Raw genomic sequence first — 22,245 nt, 5'->3', positions numbered from 1 at the left:
AACCAAAGAAGAAAACTTCCCGCAGGGGCCCATCAGCGCCTCTAACTAAGCATCGGAGGCACTCACTGGGTTTTCTGCAGTTCAACCCACCGTTGAACTGGGACACGGACAATCAGTGACCACAGGGGCGGCCACGCCGGCCTAGACTGCTTCCTGCTTAACGTCATGCAGGCTAGCTGAGGTTCAAGTGTGCACTCCAGAATGAGGGCTGGGCGCCCTCTGACCTTGGTGCGATAGCTGCCTCCCGGGCAATGATCCTCGGCGATGGGAGCCTCCACATCAAAGGATGGAGGGGCAGATTTACAGGTGTGCGGAGCCTTCGCCCAGGCGTTTCTGCTCCAAACCTCCCTCCCCCCACTGGAGCATCTGCAGAGGGGGCGTTGGCCTTGGGACAGAAAACAGAAAAGGGCTTTTTTTCAGAACCATCGCCTTCTCTGGAGGGTCACGGGGGATCTTGGAGGTGGTTCTGCCCTCAGGGAAGCTGGGCCCACTGCCCAGGCCCCAGCTGGCGTTAAAGAGGACATCCCCTCAACCCTCGGAGCCTGAAAGAGGTCCTTCCTGGCCAGACAAAATGCTTCCACTTCAGGCTGCTCTTTGAAAGCACCTCCCCCGTGAAGCCTTCCCTGATTCCCACAGAAAAGACCCGGCACCTCTGTGTTCTCCAAAGATACAACGCCTTTCCTGAGCTCCTCTGGGAGGGAGGGCCATATGTATGTAATTGATATGTAATTGATATGTAATTCATCCTTAGCCTTTAGTGCCCAGCACAGCACCTGACACAGGACTGTTCTGCACAAAATAAGTGTGGGGCTGCATGAATGCAACTGTTCTTGACGTTGCTAGGGAAACTGATCTAAGCAGTGCTTTCTCCCTGGGAAGATGGGGAAACTAAGGCCCAGGGGGGGATGTCACTTGCCCAAGGTGGCTGCCGGGAGTCAGTGGCCAACACGAGGCAGAACTCAGGCTTCCTCATGCTGCTGCGGCTCCTGCACTGATCTGGGTTTCAGGAGAGACTTCTGCTGCCTCGCCCTGCCGTACTACTCACCTCGGCTGTGCAGGGCCCAGGAGGAGGGGGAAATGTCCACGTTACAAAAATCATACGAAAGAAATTATGGATGGAAAAATCATTACCTTATAAATCGGCCGAGCTATTCAGAACTTGTAGGAAACAGGGCATATAAAATTCATATGGCACGTTGGGGCTTTGATAGTGCCTCATTACAGCCCTCGGACTCTAGTGAAATATGTCCTCACCCAGAGAAGGCTAATTTTCCTTTATTAATGACACGGGGTGGGGCTGACGCCATAAATTCCAGCTACCCGAGGGCCCTGGAGCTTGGGACAAACTCTTTTGAGCGACATGCCTCTCAAAGCTGAACTACTCCCACCACACCTCAGTGGCTCTGCTGCACCCACAGGAAGCAAGACGGGATGTCAGCCTCCCCGCCCCCACCCCGCCCCGCCCCAGGTCCCCAGCCTGAGGACACAAAATACAGCAGTGAGAGAGGGAGGTTGGGGCTATCTTCTCTCTGATGAAGGCTCCGCCTGCGAGGTTCAACAAATCAGCCTCTGAGTGGGAGATGGAGTGCTGAGAAGGGGAGCCATGTGTTGTCCCTCAATTTTAGGTGGGATTCCTAGAACGGGAGCGCCACGCGCTCGGCCCTCCAGGCTCCTCGTGGCCAGAGTGTGACCAGGGTCAGGGCTCAGGCGATTCCAAGTGGGCAGAACTGAACCCTGGGCACAGGTCCATGGGGGATCCAGGAATAATGAGTCCTAGTTATACTATTAGGGAACCATCAGCCAAGCCTGGTCCCTGGAAATAAGCCGGGCCCCTAGTCTGTGGTTTTGCCTTTGTTACAGCTGGGGTCAAGCACCCAGGATTACACAACTGAGAAATCTCTGTTAAATTCTCTCCTAGCTCATGATACAAATGAGGAGCCTGAAGGCCCACAAACATCCCTGAGTGCAAGCACAGGGGCTGGAGCACCAGCAAGAGTGAGGCCAGTCCCCGCCATCCCCACCCAGCTTGGTTCCCCGCTGCCCACACTCCGCTGCAGCAGAGTTCACTGGAAACGTGTAGTCACAGCCTGGCCTACGGGCCTGGCCCCTGGCTCGCCTTGACCTTGTGTCCCTGGGAAAGGAGGAAAGGTAGAGCCTGTCGGTCTTCCCAGGTCATCCATTGCACGTCTCAGAACATCTCCCCACGGAGGTCCCGTCGTGGCGCAGCGGAAACGGATCCGACTGGGAGCCATGAGGTCGCGGGTTCGATCCCTGGCCTTGCTCAGTGGGATAGGTCACAGACGCCGCTCAGATTCTGTGTTGCTGTGGCTGTGGTGTAGACCAGCAGCTGTGGCTCCAATTGGAGCCCTAGCCTGGGAACCTCCATATGCCACGGTGTGGCCCTAAAAAGCAAAACAAAACAAAACAAAAGTCTCCCCCTGTGGCCGCAGCTTCCTGCAACACCTCAGCTGCCTTTGTCCTGGGGACCTGCGGTTGGCAACCTGCACACCTGCGGTGGTGAGGTGGGGGTGGGTTGCCTAGTCTGAGCTCTTTGGCTGTCTCAGGCCTGGGCTGCAGGTCTGAGTGAAATACGTGCTCACCCAGAGAAGGCTCATTTTGCTTTATTAATGATACGGGGCAGGGCCGATGCCATAAAGTTCGAGGAGCAGAGCAGTTAGGTGGCTGTTAGGGGTTGGATTGTGTCGCCGCCAATTTGGTGTTGAACCTCGGACCCTCGCACCTCAGCAGGTGACTGGATTTGCAGCTGGGGCCTTGAAAGGAGCAGGGAGGTTAAAATGAGGCCTTAGGTGAGGGTCTTAGTTCAGCCCAACTGGTGTCCTAAGAAGAAGAGGAGACGAGGACACGCAGGGGGGCAGCAACTCATGCAACCCAGGACCTTGGACCCCGGGGGGAGACATGTCTGTGATATTCGTTACAGCGGCCAGAACTGACAGACGGTGATGTACCAAGACGAGACCTGAACTCGAGTCTCCTGAGTCCCAGGCCTGACCCCTCTCTATGAGCAACAGGCCCCTCTCAAGGCCCCGTGTGGCCAGAGCGTGAGGGCTGAGATGACAGCCGTTGCATCTCTGCCTCCATATCCCCAGCCCCTGGCCGCTGGCCTGGCAGGCAGCCGGGCATTGGGAGTCTTTGCTGTTTTGTTGAACCATGTGTGAGTTGCGAGGCGGGTCTGTAGGAGAGGGGATGAGAGGCTACTCTGGGAAGCGGGGGGAGGGTGCAGGGAAGGATGGGGCAGGCCGGGCCCCTGAGGGCAAACTTGGCTCCCACCCGCGGCTTCGCCTTTGTCACAGTTGTGGTCAGTACCCGGCTTACACAACCGCCCTCTCGCTCCGTTCCCACCTCCCACAGCCGAAAGAGGACTCCCCTGATGGGACTTTTGGCACAACACGGGGTTTCACGGGCCTGTTCCTTCCAGAAGGAGCTGCCGACCCGGCCAGCGCTGGCCCACAGACTCACAGGAGAGTTGCAAAACCAAGGCGTTCACCCCAGATCACATTCCCTGGCCTTGGGTCTCTGAGCTACTTGTTTATATAGAAGAAAATCCATTCCCCATTCTCAGCAGAGAGGCAGCTGGACACAGTTGTGTCATTTGGCCATGGCAGAGGGGCTGTGGCTTCTCAGGGAACCTTTGGCCCCTGCAGGTCCTCGGAGGAGGATATGGCTCACTTCTCCCCAGAGCTGGCCAGGCTGCGGCTGGGGACAAAGGCCTGGGCACAGTCGGGGAACACAGATGGCAGTGATGAAGGATTTCCTCGCAGCCCGAGCTGTCTCCTGATGGAGCGGGCTGCCCCTGGCAGTGCTGAGTTCCCCAGGAAGGGTGGTATGAAAGCTGCTGCTGTGCTGGAGGTTGAGGAATGGACCAAACATCATATGCCAGGTGGGCCAAAGGCCTCACGCTGCCTTGACAGAGCAAGAGTCTAATAATCTAGGTTCATCCATTCAATGAACATTCATCCAGTACCCAAGCTCTCTGCTGTGACAAATGAGACTCTGCCCGAGGGAGCTGGCCGGAGGAAAGACGACAATGATTATAGCCCAGAATTGCCATGTGCAGTGACAGACATCCAGGACGCTTCCGGGGCAGACACCGCCCCCGGCCCACACTGTCCCCTCACCCTCAAACACTCCTGGCCAACTCGCAACCTCCAGCCCCTGCAGTTCTTTGCCCGAGGCCTTTTCTGACCTCCAGACCCCTCGGCCGGCCCCAGCAGGCCAGCGCTGGGGCATGAATGCCGCCCTCTGGACAATGTCAGGTAAGAATCGGGGTAGCAAGACCTCAGCTTCTTGCCTGGTGGGTGGATATCGGGGGGTGTCCGTCCTATGCCATTCCCGGGGTACCCCAGCAGATAGGGCTCCCTTTGCCTAGCTCACCTCCCCAACCGCCCGGGTCCAAGTCTAGAAAAGCATGACTTGTACTCAGGTCCTTCACTCAGGGTCTGCTCAGAGTTTGGAGTCACAGGTTGGGGCGGGGGCGGGGGGCACAGGAAGGGAAGGGAAGAGAGAGAGGGAGAGGCTGCTTGTTGACATTATGCCCAATAAGATATTTGGTCTTTTTTGAGAGACAAACATCAGATAGTTTTTTCTAGAGAAAGAGGCTTCTGGTCAAGTCCTCCTCTGTCACTTGCCAGGTAAGTGACCATAGGCAATGATACTCAGTATCCCCAACCATAAGAGGAGTGAAAAGCCAACTACAGAGGACACGGAGAGAATGAAATGAGAGGAGTGTGTGTGTGTGTGTGTGTGTGTGTATCTCCCAGATGCTGACTTACCACATGTGAGCAAATTACTCCACAAGCATTGCTTTCCACTGACCCAACGAGGCAGGAACTATTATTATCCCCATTTAATGGATGAGGAGGCTGAGGATCTGAGAAATCAAGCAAGTATCCTAAGAAAACTCAGCTAATAGGTGCAGCAGATGAGAAGCCAGGCCGGTGGCTCCAGAATCTGTCTCTTAATCAGCGTGATTAACACAATAGGTCCTTGAAATGACAAAGGAGCAGCCGGAACCAGCCCAAGCCACAGCAGGCGATGCTGTCAAGAGCTGTTTCAGAGCCCTGTGCTGAGGGCTAAGCCGAGAACGCTGAACAGAAAGACAGAAACTGTCCCCACAACAGCCCCCAATGAAAACACCCACAAGTCACAGTGGTGGCCCCTGGCACGGCTGGGCTCCCAAGAAATCTTGGGGGCTCTGGGCCTAGAGTTGGGTCCCACAGAGTCAGATGAAGGGTTGTGGGGGGGACTCGTGGAGCGCCCCTCTCAGAAGGGCTTGAAGGCTGCCTGCTGTTGGAAACCAGGAATCCAGGCCAAGGCAGCCCCCCCAACCATGAACAGACGTGAGCTTCCCTCTCCCCCCACCTCCCCCCAACCAAGGAATTCATTTCCCCGGTCCCCGTGGAACGGTGGGAGCTGCAGAGCTGGAAATGGGCCCCCTGGGGCCAGGCTGCTCTAAGATTCTGAACTGTCCTGCAGCCCACCAGGGCCACCGAGGCCGGCAGGCCTGCCCAGACTCTCCGAGAACCTGAGCTCTTGGCGGAAGCAGCACACCCTCCAAGCACGCTGTGACTGCCCTTAGCCCCAGCGACGCCATCCATTTCTGCTTATCAAGCACCAGCTACGTTCTAGACACTGATTATATTTCACTTAAGCCCAGAGGGGGAGGCAGGGCTGTTATCGCCACTCTGCAGAAGAGGAGATGGGGTGGGAGCGGATGGTGTTAGAGGTAAGTCATTTGTCCAACTTCGCTTTCCCGAGTGGCTGCCTCAAAGGCTCTCAACAAGCAAAAGCCCCGCCCCCAAGCTGAGGGATTCAAAGCGTATTTTTCTTGGTCATCTCTGAAACAGGGATGATGGGACTGATACCTCTCCAAGGGCCAGGCTGAGTTCTCACATTCTCTTTGATGTTGAAGAGTTTCACGTCCAGGGCTTTGCAAAGGCAGCCAGAACAGGGTGGGGCAGGTAAAGGAGGGGGGGTGGGGGGAAGCCCCCCCCGACCCCTGCACACCCCGGAGACTCGCCAAACACAGAAAAGCCTTCTCTAATGAATCCAGGCTAAGCGGAGCGGGCCTGTGCAAATACCCCACATGGGAGCCTGCTTGGTGCTGGGGCCGAGCGCGGCTCATCGGGGGTGGTGAGCTGGGGATGTCAAGCTCCGGGGAATGAGCAAACAGATTCCTGCAGAGTCCGCATTCCTCGCCTGCAGCCTAGGGCCCAGACCTACCAAGGCGTCCTGGCATTGTCTGGCCGTGGGCTGGTTTGGGCAGAGGGGCAGGATCAATATTTGCTGGTACATATTGGGTCCTACCTTCAGCGGCGTCTGTGTTTGGACAGCCCCGCCTCTCATTGCCCAGCATCTCTTTCTTCATGCAGTCTGAGCCCAGGAGGTCCCCACGGGAGGACAGTCCTTAGACCCGGAGCCTGGGGGTGCGGAACCCTCAGGTGGGATGCTTTCCTAGCGTGTCTGACCTCTAACATTTCACACCCTTCAGAACTAGAAAGTCTCGCAAGGAAGGGTCTAAAGGGATCTTGGGGAGCCCAGCTCAGGCCCTGCTTGCAGACAGACCACGTTATTCAACATGGGTCATTCCGCTTCTCTTCTTCCAGACCCCACCGTCCGCCATCCACCCACCCACCCATCTATCTGTCCATCTACCCACCCACCCACCCATCCATCCATCCATCCATCCATCCAGCCAGCCAGCCATCCACCCACCCACCCACCCACCCATCCATCCATCCACCTATCTATCCACCTATCCATCCATCCATCCATCCATCCACCCACCCACCCACCCATCCATCCATCCATCCATCCATCCACCCATCCACCCACCCACCCACCCATCCATCCATCCATCCATCCAGCCAGCCATCCATCCATCCATCCATCCGGCCATCCTTTCCATATTTATTAATAAGTTCTAAAAGCTTTGAAAAGTCCCTTTCTTCTGCACTAGCCCTGCCCAGGTCCAAGCCCTGTTGCCTGGATAACTGTGACAGCTTCCTACCTAGACTCCTCGCTTTCTGCCTCCCACCCCTCAATTTCTTCTCCAGGCTGTGCCCAGAGTGGACTTCTAAATGACAGGATGATCCTACCTCTCTTTGCCGAAACCCTGCCGCGGCTCCCAGGCCTGCAGAGCCAAGCCCAGCCCTCCATTTGGCTCACAGAGACCCCTCCTGCTTTCATTACTACTTTCTTCTCCCTCTGGCCTCATTCTGGCCTCCCGTCCCCTATAATATGATGTCATGGTTATGAGTGGGGCTTTAGAATCAGAAAGATACAGCTTTCAACACTGCCACTTAGCAGCCATCTCCTTCAGGGCAAGCCACTTAAATTTCTGAGCCCCTATAAAATGGTGACGGGCTCTTGGGTATGAAACTAGGAAAAGGTATTTCAAGTTCTTAACTCAAGGCCTACCGCCTACAGAGCTGGCTGCAAGCCAGAGGACCGCCAGGGGCCACACGACGGCTTTCGGTTTTGATCAGGGAAGGAAAGTATTAGGAGTGACGCTGGCCATCTGAACTAAGAGCTCCTTCTTCTGAGGTTGTATAATCAGTATACAACGAGCAGAAATGTTGCAGCCAGCCAATGAAACGGAATCCTTTCGCTGATTGTCTAGAATAAGAAAACGTCCTCCACCGACTGGCAGTGACCCAGCACTTCAACAAGCCTGAACGACTCAGACGAGGGTGCTTTCCGTCCTGCTTGGGAAGCCTTGGCCTAATTTGCACTTTGCCCTGGGGGGCAAATACAGCTCAGAGAGGGAGAGTAGTTTGTCCAAGGTCACAGCCAGGTGATAACAGAGGCAAGATGCAAGGTCAGGTTCTGAGCTAGGTTTCCTTTCGTTTGGTATGTGTTTGTTTGAGTTGACTATATTTTATTAAGACAGGCAGCTTGTGTAGGTGGTGAGAGGTGGGGAGAGGGCATGGCTTTGGGGTCACATCACCAGAGTCTGAAGCTCAGATCTTCCACCCAATAGCTGTGTGAGGTGGGGTAAGTTACTTGCCCCTTCTGTTCCCTTGTTTGTGAAATGAGGATAATAAGCCTCCTTCTTGGAATAATGGGAAGATAAAATGTAAAAAGATTCAGTGGAGCACCCTGCACTGACAGGGCTGGCACATCTGAGGCCTTTAGCCTGGTTCCTGTGGGTTTTCAGGTCAGACTTCTAGGTTTTGTTGAAACATCTTTACTTAAAATGAAGTATCTCAAACCAGCAGAAACGTACAGAGAACATAACCAATACCCATGTATTTCCCACTGAGTTTTAACATACACTGATCTTCTATCGTCCTTGCTTCAGGTGTTTTAAAATAAAGAAAATGATAACATCACAGGTCCCCTTGTCCCCTCCCTGATGGCATTCACCTCTCTTCCCCGCTAGAAGCAATCACTTCTGAGGCTGTGGTGCATCCTTCTTGGCTGCATGTTTAGTCTTACAAGCATACGCATGCATAAACAACATGAAATACTTTTCCGGTTTTAGCTTTGCATTAAGTGATAGAAGACTGCACATAATACTCTCTGATTTGCTTTTTTAACCCAATATTATGGAAGTGAGTTTTTTTTTTTTTTTTTTTTTTGGTCTTTTGTCTTTTTAGGGCCGCACCCTTGGCATATGGAGGTTCCCAGGCTAGGAGTCTAATCGGAGCTGTGGCTGCTGGCCTATGCCAGAGCCATAGCAATGCCAGATCCAAGCTGTGTCTGTGACCTACACCACAGCTCACGGCAACACCAGATCCTCAACCCCCTGAGCGAGGCCAGAGATCAAACCCGCAACCTCATGGTTCCGAGTCGGATTCGTTTCCGCTGTGCCATGACGGGATCTCTGGAAGTGAGATTTAACCCACATTGACATGTGTGGGTCATTCATTCTAAGTGCCATGCAGTGTCCCATCGACGGGCTAGAGTCTGCTTTACTTACACATCGGACGGAACAGCTGCCCACCCCCGCCCACGCTGTTCTCCCCCAACTGTGATGAGGAAGAGAGATGGGGGGAGAGAAGGCGCTTGCTGAGTATGCGTCTGGACGAAAACAAAGTCCCCTTAAGAGCGGATCAGCCTGGGTGCCAGGTGCCCAGGCAGCCCAACTTCGCCTGGCCCTGTGAGCACAGGCTGCGGTATTCTCTCCTGGAGGAGAGAAGAGAATAGGTAGGACCCCTACCCTTCCACACACTGTGGAGCCCCCCGCCCCTGCCCTGCGACCTTTCCCGTGCTCCCGGTGGACTCAGGCTCTGTGCTTGGCACACAGCAGGCACACAGGAAGTATTGGTGATGGATGCAGGAGAGACAACAGTCAAGATGGATGTGCAAATGATGAAAGGGCTAAGGGGATGAGGCAGTTAGCTGTGGACGGAGGGAGCTGTCTCCCTTGACCTTGGGAAGGCATCTCAGCCTTGGTTCTAGGCCCAGCCTTGCCGCTGATGGCCTGTGTCCCCCACGCAGGGCGGCGCCCAGCTGTGATGTCCAGGGCTCTGAACCTCAGTCCTGCTCCCGCACAACGACCCCTATGCCCGGCTCGCAGAGAACTGGAGGCACAGCATCTGTTTTCACGAGCACAGTCTGGGATGGACTCCTTGCTCACCACGGATGGTAAAGGAGATTTATTACCCCACGAACTCTTTATGCTCCTCCTTCCCAAAGACCTTGATGGATTTTATCTTGATAAATGGTGAGAGGCCTGGGCCCTGTGGGCAGAGAGAGAGGTGGGCGGGAGCTGTGAGCCTGGAAAGAAGAGGGAGAAGGAAACAGTGCCGCAGCCCTCAGCTATGGATGCGCAGGACCCATCATCACTCAGAGCGCCTCCAGGGCTGGGACAGGCGCCCGAAGAGGTTTTTGGACAATGTTGATGAGGTTCCGGCGGCGGCGTGCTCGCCACCACAGTGGTACTGCCTTCCTCATGCGCAAACTGTCTCTGAACGTGGACATCATAAGGCACCTTTTGCATCTAAGTGGTCACCTTGGTGCAAGGCAAGGATTTTCCTCAAGGAGCCTCCTTTGGGCTCGTCTTCTCTGCCTGCATAGTTTGCAGGTGCCCAGCTCAGTTCTTGCGAGCTGGGAGCCAGACCGCACTTGTGGCTTCAGCCGTGTATGTACCTGCCCCGCAGCTCCAACTCATCCTTCCAGGTGCAGAGCCATGGACGCCTCATTGGGGAAGCTTAAGGGCCCTTCTCAGTACCTACCCGCGCATCCCTCCAAGTCCCTCCTGACCTCTCTGCCCGGGGCCTGACTCTCCATCTGTCTGCCTCTGCAGGGGCCCTCCTGGGGCATCAGGGCTGATCCACGTCAGTCTTCCAGGGCCTGGCGCAGGCTGTGCAGAGAGAGGGCCTCCAAAAGTGAAAAAAGGAGGTGGGGATGGAGAGAACTCCCCCCAGAATCCTGCTTCCATCTCTAGGGAGTGGCTCCCTGGACATGGGGACGGTCCTTTACTTCTCCTAGCATCATTTTTGCCACTTAGTTGATACTCAGTAAATGGTAATTACTGCCGACAGTGTCTGTGTGCTGGGCCCCGCACCCGGCACTTGTTTCTCATTTCACACCTTAATAGCCTGCAGATTCCTCAGGGTCAATGGGAATGAGCCTGCACAGAGCGAAGTCACTGGCAAAATTCACACCGCTGATAAGTTCAAGGTCAGACTCAAACGTGACCACCCTGGCCCTGAAGCCCCTGGTATCCCCACACTGCCTCATCCTGAACTGATGCAGTCCTTCCAGAAGCCTGCCAGGAACAAAGAGCTTGCCTTTGCTCTCTTGGAGGGTCTGAGCCTGTAGATGCCCTGGAGAAGGGCCTCAGGCTAGTGGCCTGGGGGGCTGACTGGCGGGTGACTGAGCACAGTGGAAGCTCTTGATGGCACAGGACCCAGTGGGCTTGGTCAGGGGTTTGGCCCTGTGTGCTCCCTACACCAAATGCAGCCACAACTACCCCAAACCCCTCACCACATACATACACTGTCCTCCTACCCCCAATACACACAGCTCCTTGGGCCTGTTGGGGGGTGGTCTTTGCAGCTGAGCAAGCTCCGTGCGGAGCTACGGGGCTCCTCAGACACGAGGCTGATGGTCCCTTTGTCCTGGCAGATCCGGCTTGGTGGGCCCCACCCTTTTGCTTTGCACCTCCCTTTCTTTCTCCCCCTCCTGCCCGCCCTTCCCCACCTGGCCTGCCCTCCCACCTCTGGATGCCCTCCCGCTGCCAACCTGCGGTCCTGGTGGCGACCCAGAGCCAGCCACACTGGGCCCGGAAATGGATGCGGCCGACCATGCGGGCTCTGGTCAGGCCCCAGGCCCTGCAATCAGAATCAGCCCCACATCAGGGCTGTCCCCACCTTCATTTATCACACCTCCTCCCAACATCTGCATCTGAGAACAGGCTCACGCCCCCGGGCACTACCTGCTGGGTTTTGGCCTGTAAAGCTTGCCCATGGAATTCAGAAGCCTTCCTGCAGTGGCTCCTTCCTGGCCTGGCCCCAGGTCACGGGTCACAGAGGCTTCTGCCAGCACTGGCAGGCAGGCGGACAGAGCCCAGGGGGGTAGCAGAGCAGTTCGAGGGGTAGGAGAGACAGGGCTCGCTGCCCACAGCAGCTTCCAGTCCCGGCCCCCTGCCTTGGTGCTAACCCCACCCCCGCAGCACAGTAACATCATTGCCCATGTGGGCACCGGCCATAGACAGACACCTGAGGGTTAATCAAATCCTGGGTGAGGTCCAGGTCCCCCAGTAGCCTCCTGGCCTCCCCCTTCCTGTCCAACAACCACGCCTGAACTCACCCCGTGCCCCGCGCATGCTGCCTTGAGCTAGCACCCGGCCTGGGCCTCACTGCTCTCCCATGGTGGTGGGCAGTCTGGGTCGGCAGGAAGGCCTGGGAGAGGAGGCTGCAGGGGGGCCTGGGCACAAGGTCTAGCACCCTGCTCTGTTCCCAGGAAGCACCTCTCTCGAGCAACACCCCTTCTGTGAGGTCCCAGCCTGCCCTCAGCCTCACACTCCATCCCAGGCTCCTCCCAGGCGTCATGGCCTCAGCCCAGGGCAGGGACCAGGAAGCCAGGTGTGGGAACTGGGGCCTGGCTTCCTCCTTGCTGGCGGTCTTCCCACCATCAGGCCTCCTTTGCTCACTACCTCTCTTTCTGTGAACTGACCTGAGGGCCTCTGCCTCTGAAGTTCAGGTTTACAGGGACTGAAGTCCACCCAGTCACTGGCACCCAGGGCCTGCTGGTGGAATCTTTATTTACCAACGCTCGCGACAAAGTTTCACCCAAGTTGAACAATTAAGTGGAATTTTGTTAGACATTTGATGGTCCACCTTAACGGAAAAGAATAAAATTTTACAGCATGGGCAGCATCCCAGCATCCAGGACACATGATTTTGGAAATTCAGAAGAGACCTCAGGATGCTGGTTCTGCATGGAGCTCTGTTCCCACCCCCTCTCTGAGCCTCATCTTCTCACTCGTGAAGGAACGTGTTTGGACCAGTTGGTTTCTAATGGTTCTTCATTATCCTGGGCCCCTGTCAGTTCCTTCAAATGGCAGTGATCCTTCTGGCCAGATCCCTGGTCTGTGATAAACATGCAAACTAGTGAGAGGCAGATGCTTCTGGGAGGTGAAAGGGCGTTACTGTGCACAGAGCAGACTAGGAATCTATCATGCCTAAGGCTCAAATCGAGACAGTCCGCGCACTTTTTTTTTTTTTTTTTTTGGCGGGGGGGGGGGTCATTTTTTAGGGTTGTACACGCGGCATGTGGAGTTTCCCAGGTTAGGGGTCCAATCAGAGCTGTAGCTGCCGGCCTATGCCAGAGCCACAGCAACGCAGGGTGTGAGCTGAGCCTGCGACCTCTACCACAGCTCACAGCAACACCGGATCCTTAACCCACTGAGCAAGGCCAGGGATCGAACCTGCGTCCTCATGGATGCTATTCAGATTCATTTCCGCTGTGCCACGACGGGAACTCCTGTCCACTTATGGACAGCTACCTGTGCAGGTCTCTTCACTCCTTCGGTCTCCTCGTCGGTAAGGGCAGGTGCTCAGGACTGCAAGCAGAGCGAGGTCTGAACATGAAGGGCCATAAGCCCTGGTACAGTGCACGTATTATAATCACTACGCTGACTGTTAACCATGACCACAGGGCAGGGACCTCGTTTGTATCGGCCCTGGGCTGGGCCCCGGGTGCTAGCAGGCAGGCGAGCCCTACCATGTGTTGGGGGCTTCCAGTCCCATGGGAGATTAGCCTTGACATAGGAAACGTCGGGGAATAGGCAGAGTTCTAGCTTCAGCGCCTGAGTGCCCTGGCCCTCTAAAGTCATGTGTGAGGAAGGCAGACACGGGCTGGGCTGGCCGTCTCCATTCAGGGCTGCCTAAGCCTGTCCTGAGCAAAGACAGTGCATCTCTGTGTAAGTTCCCAAAGGGAGCTTTCATTCCTAGGAGGTCAGAGAAAGCCCAAGAGACAGACTTTGACTCTGGGAACCTTGACCGTTTCTCCAGCCTTGACCTCTCGCAGGAGCACAATGGGGCATCCTGCCTGCTTCCCCAAGGTGATGCTTCCCGAGGGCTCTGCCCTGGGAGAGAGCTGCTGCTGATTCCGTGAGACTCTGATGCAGTGAGTGGTCCAGCCAGGACAGCCTTCCCTGCTGGCCAATCTCACGATCACAGCCCAGATCTCCAAACCCTCCCTAGTCCAGGAGAGCCCTGGAAAATTCCCAAGGCACGTGCTGGGATGAGGGTGAAGGATAAGCCAGAGGAGGCCCCTTGGCTGGGTTCCTCCTATGCTTTAGAACTTGGCTGCGCCTGTGATGCAATTCAATGGACCCCTCTTTGCCCCACCTTTCCCGTCCAAGCCTGTTATTCCCCGACTTTGTAACAAGTGCCCAAATGAAGGCAGGCTGAAAGGCCCCGGGGGCCTTGACGTCCAGGAATGGGCTATTAGTGGATTTCAAAGGCCCAGATCTGACTGCAGTGCTGCAGCCAGCTAGCCCCTCACTCTCAGGCCCTGTCATAGCCAATCGGCCCCTCACCAGCCAGTAAGAGGTTTCCCTACACTCAGCTCTACGGTCAGACTTCAGAGCCACCTGCCTGTCTCCTGCAAGGAAATAAAATGCATAATGACACAAGCATTTACAGAGCTGCTCTGGATCATGGACCCAGATGCTCTGAAATCATTCTTGGCTGTAACGTTTGCAGTGGCACATCCGCTTACAAATGAGAAAACGTGGTCTTTAGCCGAGAGGGAAGCAGAAAATGTCATTCCCTGTCTGGCTCACACCAACATCCTTTTCTACAAAATGAAAAAAAAAAAAAAAAAAAAAAAGGTGTGGCATCAGGACATAAAACTAGGAGTCACTGGCGGTAGCACAGGAGCAACGTGATAAAGATGCAAGAAGAAGGCTGCCTCTGGCACTACCGAGCTGGGCAAACTGAGTCAAGTGCATCAGCTTGTCGGAGCTTCAGAAGGGACTGATGGGAAAATTACATAAGATAATGTTTGTAAAGCTCTTGGCATTACACACACTGGCTTCCTTCCATTTTTCTGGAAGGAAGAGGATGGGACAGAGGGAGTGAAGAAAGGTAGGCCCTTCCAAGGACAGACAAATAGGCCCAGTGGACCTCAGAAGTGTAAAACTGTGTTTCTGCAGGCTCCAGAATAACTTTCCTGTGACATTTTGGGTTTTAATGGATTCCAGAAACCTGAAAATTTCTCTGCAGTCAGAACAGGATGTTTAACTTTCGTCGTTCATGAAAAAAATACACACACACACACACACACACACACACACACACACACACACACGAAACGATGTGCTCTCTTCATTCACTGGAAGTATGTGGGCAACAACAAGAAATGAGCTAAAAAAAAAAAAAAAAGCCAATGCGAACTGTTCTGTTTTTAAATACTAGCAAACGAGAGTGTTGCAAGATGAGGCTGGAATCAATACGAAAACTTTTGGAGATGAACCATTGCAAGCGATGCTTTATCAGGGGCAACGTGCTTGGGAGCCTCCAATGCCGAGACCTTCAACGGAGTTAGGCTGCCTTTAGTACCTCAAGGGCGGAGAGAGGAAATGTGTTTAGAGGAAGGGGGCTGGAGGTGAACGGGCTAACCAAAAATACACCATCTCCTTGCTCCTCTCTCTTGGATTCCTTCCTAAGGTGAAATGGGGAAAAGGGAACCTATTTCACGCAACACATCAAAGTGGAGAAACTCAGCTGTCCCCAAGCACCACTGGCATTTAGTACCTAGAGGGATAGTATCATTCTTTAGTTTAATATAACACGAATTGGAATTCCTGCCATGGCACAGTGGGTTAAGGATTCCAGTGTTACCACAGCTATGGTGTAGGGTGAAGCTGTTGCAGGGGTTCGATCCCTGGCCCGGGAACGTCCATATGCCATGACTGTGGATATATATATATATATATATTCCTGGCCCAGGTGCTTTACGAAGCTGAGACTTGTTAGCCTGGCCCATCACCATTCCCAGAGTCTAATGGTACCAGGCACAGGTGCTAAGGAAACACTTTCAAACGAAGCGAGGAGGTTCAGAGAGAAGAGGGACTGACTGAGACGACAGGTGGGACATGCTCTGTAAACTCAAAAGCAGGCTCTGAACACCGACTGTGGGACATGACTCTACCCAGCTGCCTTCAGCCTGGACTTAAGTGAGACCTCATCTTCCCCGGCTCGGCAGAGGTGCTCGGTCAATTTTGCAAAAATCAAAGTGTCCAGTCTCGTTTGTTGGTAACCAGGTGACTCTTGGCCCCAGTCCCTCCTCGTCCCTGGGGGCGTCCTCTGGACGCTGCCCATGAGCGTCCCGCGGTGGTCAGGGAACATTCCGTGCCTCTGGAAGGTTCTTTATTGCCCCCACCTTCCTCTTCTTTCCTTCTCTCCTTCTCCTGTGTGAGCTGGGTCCATTCTCTCTCTGTGCCGCCCCGAAGAACTCCGCGTCATGGAACTGTCTCTTGAAGCACCGCTTCTCCCACCTCGAGGAGAGGAGCTGCATTCCACACCCTCACATCCCCACTGGCCAGAATGTAGTTGGTGCTCCATAAAAGTTTACTAAATGCATGGACAGATATTGCTGTGAGAAGCAGGAGAAAGAAAAGGAGGCCTCTCAAGACCTGTCAAACATAAAACACATCCACACACGTTTGATTCTGAGCTATAGACCCACTGTGCTCTGGGGAGCGAACCTGTCACCACCACCAGGACAGTCAGCCAGGATGGGCGTGCTCACTCTTGTCCCCAAGAGAAAGTGATGCTGCCAGGGCGTCCACCCTGGTCTCTGTCCTCCTGTCCACAGCCTCCTAGGCTCAGAGACCCAGCCGGGGGCAGCAGGGACCATTTTGCCAAGGGTTGGGGCTATGGAGGTGACCAGTTCTTGGCCAAGGCTGCTTCCTCCTTGTCGAGGGAGAAGGCAGGGAGGGGGCAGGAAAAGGAGGCTTGAAGGACATATTTCTGAGGCTCACAGGCCATCAGATACGGCTCCAGTCACACCGCCTTTGAGCACAGGGCTGCTGAATCAGAAACACATGGCACATGCTGCCTCCCTTCACACACGGTTTGAGACATCAAGGCGGACCAGAGCCCCTGGAGGCCGCGGAGGTGAGCAGAGCTGGGTCCCAGTGGCCGTTCTAGGGAAGGAGGGCAGGGGTGTGGAGGAGGATGAGCCCTTTAGACCCGACCCATCAGACCAACAACAGAGTGGGGGCCCCAGCGTATGAGTTAGGATCCAATCTGGAGACGGATGCTGGAGACCCTCCCCCAAATTCCTGTTAAGCCCTAACCCCCAGTGAGATGGTACTTGGAGGTGGGGCCTTAGGAGGAGATTAGATCATTAGGCAGAGCCCTTAGGAATGGCATGGGTGCCCACAGAGCTCCCTCACCCCAGGGGGGCACAGGGGGATGACAGCCGTCTACGAACCGGGAAGTAGCCTCACTCACCAGACTCTGAATCTGCAGGCGTCTTGATCTTGGACTTCCAGCTTCCACAACTGTGAGAAATGAATTTCTATTGCTTATAAGGCCCCCAAGTCTCTGGCAGTCTGTGGTAGCACCCCAAACCAATGAAGACAGAAAGCACAACCAAATCTGAGCAGGTGTAACTGCCACGCAGATGGGAATTCTGCACTGTATCTGCAGAACAATTTACACGTTAAAGCACTTTCATGAATAGCTGAGTGCCAGCGACCTCATCTCATCTTCCCCAAGGTCCTACTGCCGCCTCCCCTCCCCAGCCTCAGTCTGTCTGTCCCCCACCGTGCGTTGTCACCACGCGTTAGAATCGCTCTGCACAGGTCTGCTCCCGTCTCCCAGCACACACTTGAAAGGAACATCACTCGCATCCCTTGCCCTAGGCCTTGTGCTTAGGTTAGAGATGCAGCGGAAGGCGAATCACTATGGAGACGCGCATGTCAGGAGCCAGAGGACCAGCCAGTTAGCGTACACCCAGTGTGGTCCTGGGACACGGGGCAGCACAGTCGGGATGCGGTGGGATGCGGTCTGCTCCGCCACTCAGTGGTCACGGGGGACGGACCCGCTTGAACTGAATCTTGGAGTTTTCTAGGCAGATCCGACCAGGAAGGGCATTAAGGCGGAGGGAACAGCATACAGAAGAGGTGGAGGCACTGAGTTTTGCCAAGTATCAGGACAGCGGGGGTTGTTCTTAAGGATTAGGGCACACAGCACAGGATCATCTGAATCATAGCAATGACAGCTGCTCTCAGATACTCTGCAGATTGTTTGCCATGAGCCACATGGGATTCTACGCGCCTTACAGGGGTTAAGTCTTTTAACCCTCATGAACAAGTGTATGAGGCTGGTATTATTTCCATGTTACAGGTGAGGAAACCGAGGCACAGCTGCTTGCCTGAGGACTCACCAGTAGTAGGGGCTGAAGTCGCCAGGGCCGAAGCTGGAGAGGTGGGCAGGAGCAGGGGGGCAGGGGGGATGAAACTTGAAAGACCCACGAAGCCCTAGTACACCTGCCAATCAGTGGCCCTTCCAGCCCCTCCTCCGCCCACTCTCCCTGCCCTGACCTGGACCAGACCTGGATCAGGTTTAAAATCTGATAAGAGGCAAGATGGCTTGGAGTCAGCAAGGAACTGCATGCTCTGCCAAGAAAATTCCATTGCCGTTGAAAAGAAAAAGGAAAAAGAGGACCTCAAAGACACACACTGATGTGGCTGGAGAGAGTGACTGGGCCCCTGGAATGAGCGTGATGGCTGGTTCCCAGGGGAGACCCTTTTGCCCGAGGCAGGCACATCCTGGGAGCCTCGCACAGGCTGCTCGGACCCTGCGAGGGGAAGTGGGCAGGGCAGGTGGGAAAATGTGTTAGCGGAGCTGGTCCTGCCCCCGTTGCCCTCCTTGCTGCTTCACAGATAGGCAAAGCGAGGCCCAGAGAAGGCGGTGGAAGTGCAGTCCCGAGCGGGTTCGAGGCAAAGGCTGCTCGAAAGGCTTGGTCCTCGGACCTGCACTCCAGGCTCTTTCTCTACCTCACCCATCATTCCCTCCCGGCTCCTGGAAGTTGGCTCAGCACCAGCAAGCCCGGATCTTAGTACAAACAGAGGCAGTGGTCAGGGCTTCTCTGAGGGCGGGGAGGGCCCGAGGGGGCCGACAGGTGCCTTGTGCACTGCTGTGCCCTCAGGACGTCCTGGAGATGAGTGGTCCATGTTGGCCCCTGAGGAACCAGTGTCTCCTGGGGACCTGCCGGGCTGTGGGCTCCTGGGAGGCCAGGCGGTTCCGTGTACTGGGTATGTTAGACCTGTGATGTGCCAGGTATGCGGCCCGATGCTATGGCCAGCACAGAGAGGAGAGCAGTGCACAGGGGTCACAGCGCGCTGTTCCTGTCCTTTCTGGGGACACTCTCTCCATCGGCTGCTTGGTACTTTGCCTGCTAGGCCTGCATCTCCTGGGACGATGCATGCTATTGTCCTTTCAGATGACCTTGGCTAGGCTGCCGCACCCCTGGTCCTCTTAGACCACACGGGCTACCATCCTCCCTGTCCCCTCAGGGAGATTTGGAAAGAACAAGGATGGAGGGATGAATGGACGGACAAAGAGATCAGTGGCAGGTCCAAGGCCCCACTAGGAGCAGGGCAGGCAGCCAAGAGTCCAGGGTCCCAGCTCCCAGCCCAGGCACTTGCGTCTGCTTCCCATGTCCCCATGCCATGGGGACAGCAGAGTGGAAGAGGTAAGTGGTCAGTGTGGCTGGGATGAGATAACGGAGGGGGCACTGAAGAAGGGGTTAGGCTGCAGAACAAGCTAGAAGAGAGCCAGAGAAAGGCTGAGGTGTCTGCTAAGAATCCTTTTTTTTTTTTTTTTTTTTTTTTTTCTGCACCTGTGGCATGTGGAAGTTCCCACACCAGGGATCGAACCCATGCCACAGCAGCAACCCGAGCCACTGCACTGACAACACTGGATCGTTAATCCACTGATCCACAAGGGAAATCCAGCCTCTAAGAATATTACCATAAAGCATTTGGCCTGGTGTCACTCTTGTCCTCAGCAGCTGGGCGGTCCAGGTGCACGGACTAGCTGGTGGTTAGCAAATTATTTGACCTCTCGGGGTCTCCATTTCCTCATTTGCGAATTGGAGATCATATCACTGTCTACCCTATGGGGGTGTTTTGAGATTAAATACGTTGATGTATCTTAAAGCACTGTGCCAGCCCTATGAGCACGCACCCGTGAGTCATGAAGCATGAGTGCCGTGTCTCCGGGAGGCGCCAGAGGTGAGTACGAGGCTCTCCGCCCACATCTGCTACCCCTACCTGCAGAGCAGGTCCCACTGCCGCCCCAGCCCTGCCTTTCTGAGGGACTGCTCTCAGAAGGCCACACTGGCTCTGGCACCATCCCCCGTGTGCCTCCCGGGGCCAGGGTGGGCCGTGGGGATGCCAGGCCACCCGCTCTCCGACATCACCTGTAACCGCAGGTGCTCACATTCGCCCCTCCCCTGGCTTCCCAGTGTGTCCGTGAGGCAGGCAGGACAGAACCACTTACACAAGAAAGTGAGGCTCCCGGGAGGCCAGACAGCTCATCCCAGGACAGCAGAGCCTAAAAGCCAGGGGAGAGGGAGGAGTTTCGGTGCGAGTGTAAAGGACCCAGGAAGGTGCTGCAGAAGAGGTCTCATACGAACCGATCCTTATAAGTTATTTCCCTTATCGCCGGGGTGAATCTGGCTTCCTCAGGGACAGGAACCCTTGAGCAGCCCAAAGACGCGCGGAAGGAGGGCCGGGAGGGCAGGGAGGGCGGGACCTCCGGGTCCTGTGCCTACTAGACCACGATGCTGCTCATGCTCGAGCCCGGACCCCGAGGCGGGGAAGGAGCACCTGCGGGGTGCCCAAACTCCACAATGGAGCCTTTGCCAAGCGTCTGCGATGCTGGCGCCAGGCTCCCCGTCTGTGTGCGCCACTCTTCCCTGATTCATTGGGTGGACGCATCCATTTCTGACTCACTATCGGAAGGGCTCCAAACACACCTTTTATAACGAAAAGGAGCAAGAACACCAGCCGGCGCGTGGCCAGAGAGGGGGGGCTGAGCTGTAGGAACAAGTACACGGGGCTGGGACCATGAGGGCGGCGGGAGGTCAGCTGTGATTCCAAACACAGCTTCATCTTCCGCAAGTGTCTATACCGCCAGATTTTCCCGTCTAGACTCCCAGGGGCAAACCATGGAGAAGGTTTGTCAAGGGCTCTGTGGCCTGTGGCTCCCCTACTGTTTGCCAGGCCCTGGGACCTGCATGCGGTTTCACTGGGTCAGTCCCTGCAGGAACGGATGCGCAGGGCAGGACCCTGGCGCCACGCTCGAGAGCCATTTTGACACGCACTACAGTTTGCCTTTGCGTTTTTGTCCCCTTCTTAAGAGAAAATCCTGGATTTCTGCATAAGAACATGGGCTATGAGAGAATGCTGATGCTGGGCCAGGTGTGATGGGAGAACGTGTTGTCACATGTCTCAGAGTAAACCGTGGCCAGGCTGTGACCTGGTCTTAGAGAAAGAAGCCTGCTGCCCCGCAGAGGTCAGGACAAAGTTCACCACTCGTGAAGTTGGAAACTTGCCGAGACAGAGCCCTTGTCTGGGGGCGGGGTGGGGGGGGTGAATTCCCAACGGGCAAAGTGGATAATGAGTGAGCAACTCAGCAACTCATTGGGCAAGAGGTCAGAGGAAGTGGACCTGTGAGCTGGACTTGACAAGACAGAGGAATTTACCAGCAGATAATGAGATGGAAGGGGGACCGGGCCATCTGCAAATCTCAGCGTGCACTTGAACAAGAACCCTGGCAGGCTTAACGCTTGGCTGCATTGAGACAAAACCACGGATTCTCTCAGCTGGTGCCTGCCTTCTGGATGCTTCAGATGGGTACTCAGGTAGCCTGGCAGAGTGGGGAGGGCAGGGATGATCAGGCAGCCTGGCGCCAAGCCGAGGTGTCCTGCAAGAGGCTGTGAGGTCTAGTGCAGAACCTCAGTTTTCCCAACCACAAAACGGAATACAACACAAGTTCTGACCCCAATGTCTCACACCCCCCCCAAGGATAAACAGCTCAATAGGGTCTTCTGCAGAAAAAATGAAGGACAAACACATAAACACTACCGCAGGAGAAGATCACAACGCTTACCCTGGCTTTCCAGTCTAGTGAGACACGGAGACGTTGAAAGCCAGAGCTGGGAGGGGGCTCAGAGATGAAATAGGTCCATCCTCCTTGCCCTTCCATTTCAGAGATGAGAAGACTGAGATCCAGAAAGGAAAGGGGTTATTCTTGTCTTCTCACTCGCTGCTTCTGAGCCTAGAAGCTCCTCAAACCAGGACTTCCTCCCACAGCTGCTCAAGTGACTTTCCGTGCACGGAGGGGAGGTCAAGGCGGAGGGCTCGGGGCGGGATGGAGGGGGTTGGAATGTGTCCCTTAGGTGTTAAAAGGAGATCAGCTCCTCCCAGATAGGAAAGAGTCTCTGTTCCAAGCTGTTAAAAGCCTGTTAGCACTCCATCCAGACCTCCTCCTGAGTCCAGGAACGCCTGAAGCTTTCCTGCCCTGATGAGGGCAGCCAGTGTTCTTTATTGTTCTCTCTCTTTCACACACACGCGCGCGCACACACACACACACACACACACACACACACAGAGAGAGGAGAGAGAGAGAGAGAGAGAGAGAGAGAGAGAGCACATAAAGCCTAAAGCTTACAACTTCGATGCCACCACGCTTCCTCTCCAGCCAGGAGAACAGTGGAACTGCGTCTGTGCCTGGGGCGGTCACCCTC

The 22,245-nt window shown here is 55.3% G+C and overlaps 1 protein-coding gene across 1 annotated transcript in view; it reads right to left on the bottom strand.

Moving 5' to 3' along the window:
- The window catches only part of TRABD2B (TraB domain containing 2B), a 212,752-nt gene that overhangs the window by 78,896 nt on the left and 111,611 nt on the right, over positions 1-22,245 (bottom strand). The gene's annotated exons all lie outside the window — the stretch shown is intronic.

This window comes from Sus scrofa, chromosome 6 (assembly GCF_000003025.6).
Source record: "Sus scrofa isolate TJ Tabasco breed Duroc chromosome 6, Sscrofa11.1, whole genome shotgun sequence".
Classification (NCBI taxonomy): domain Eukaryota; kingdom Metazoa; phylum Chordata; class Mammalia; order Artiodactyla; family Suidae; genus Sus; species Sus scrofa.
This window is presented reverse-complemented; position numbering and strand designations above follow the sequence as displayed.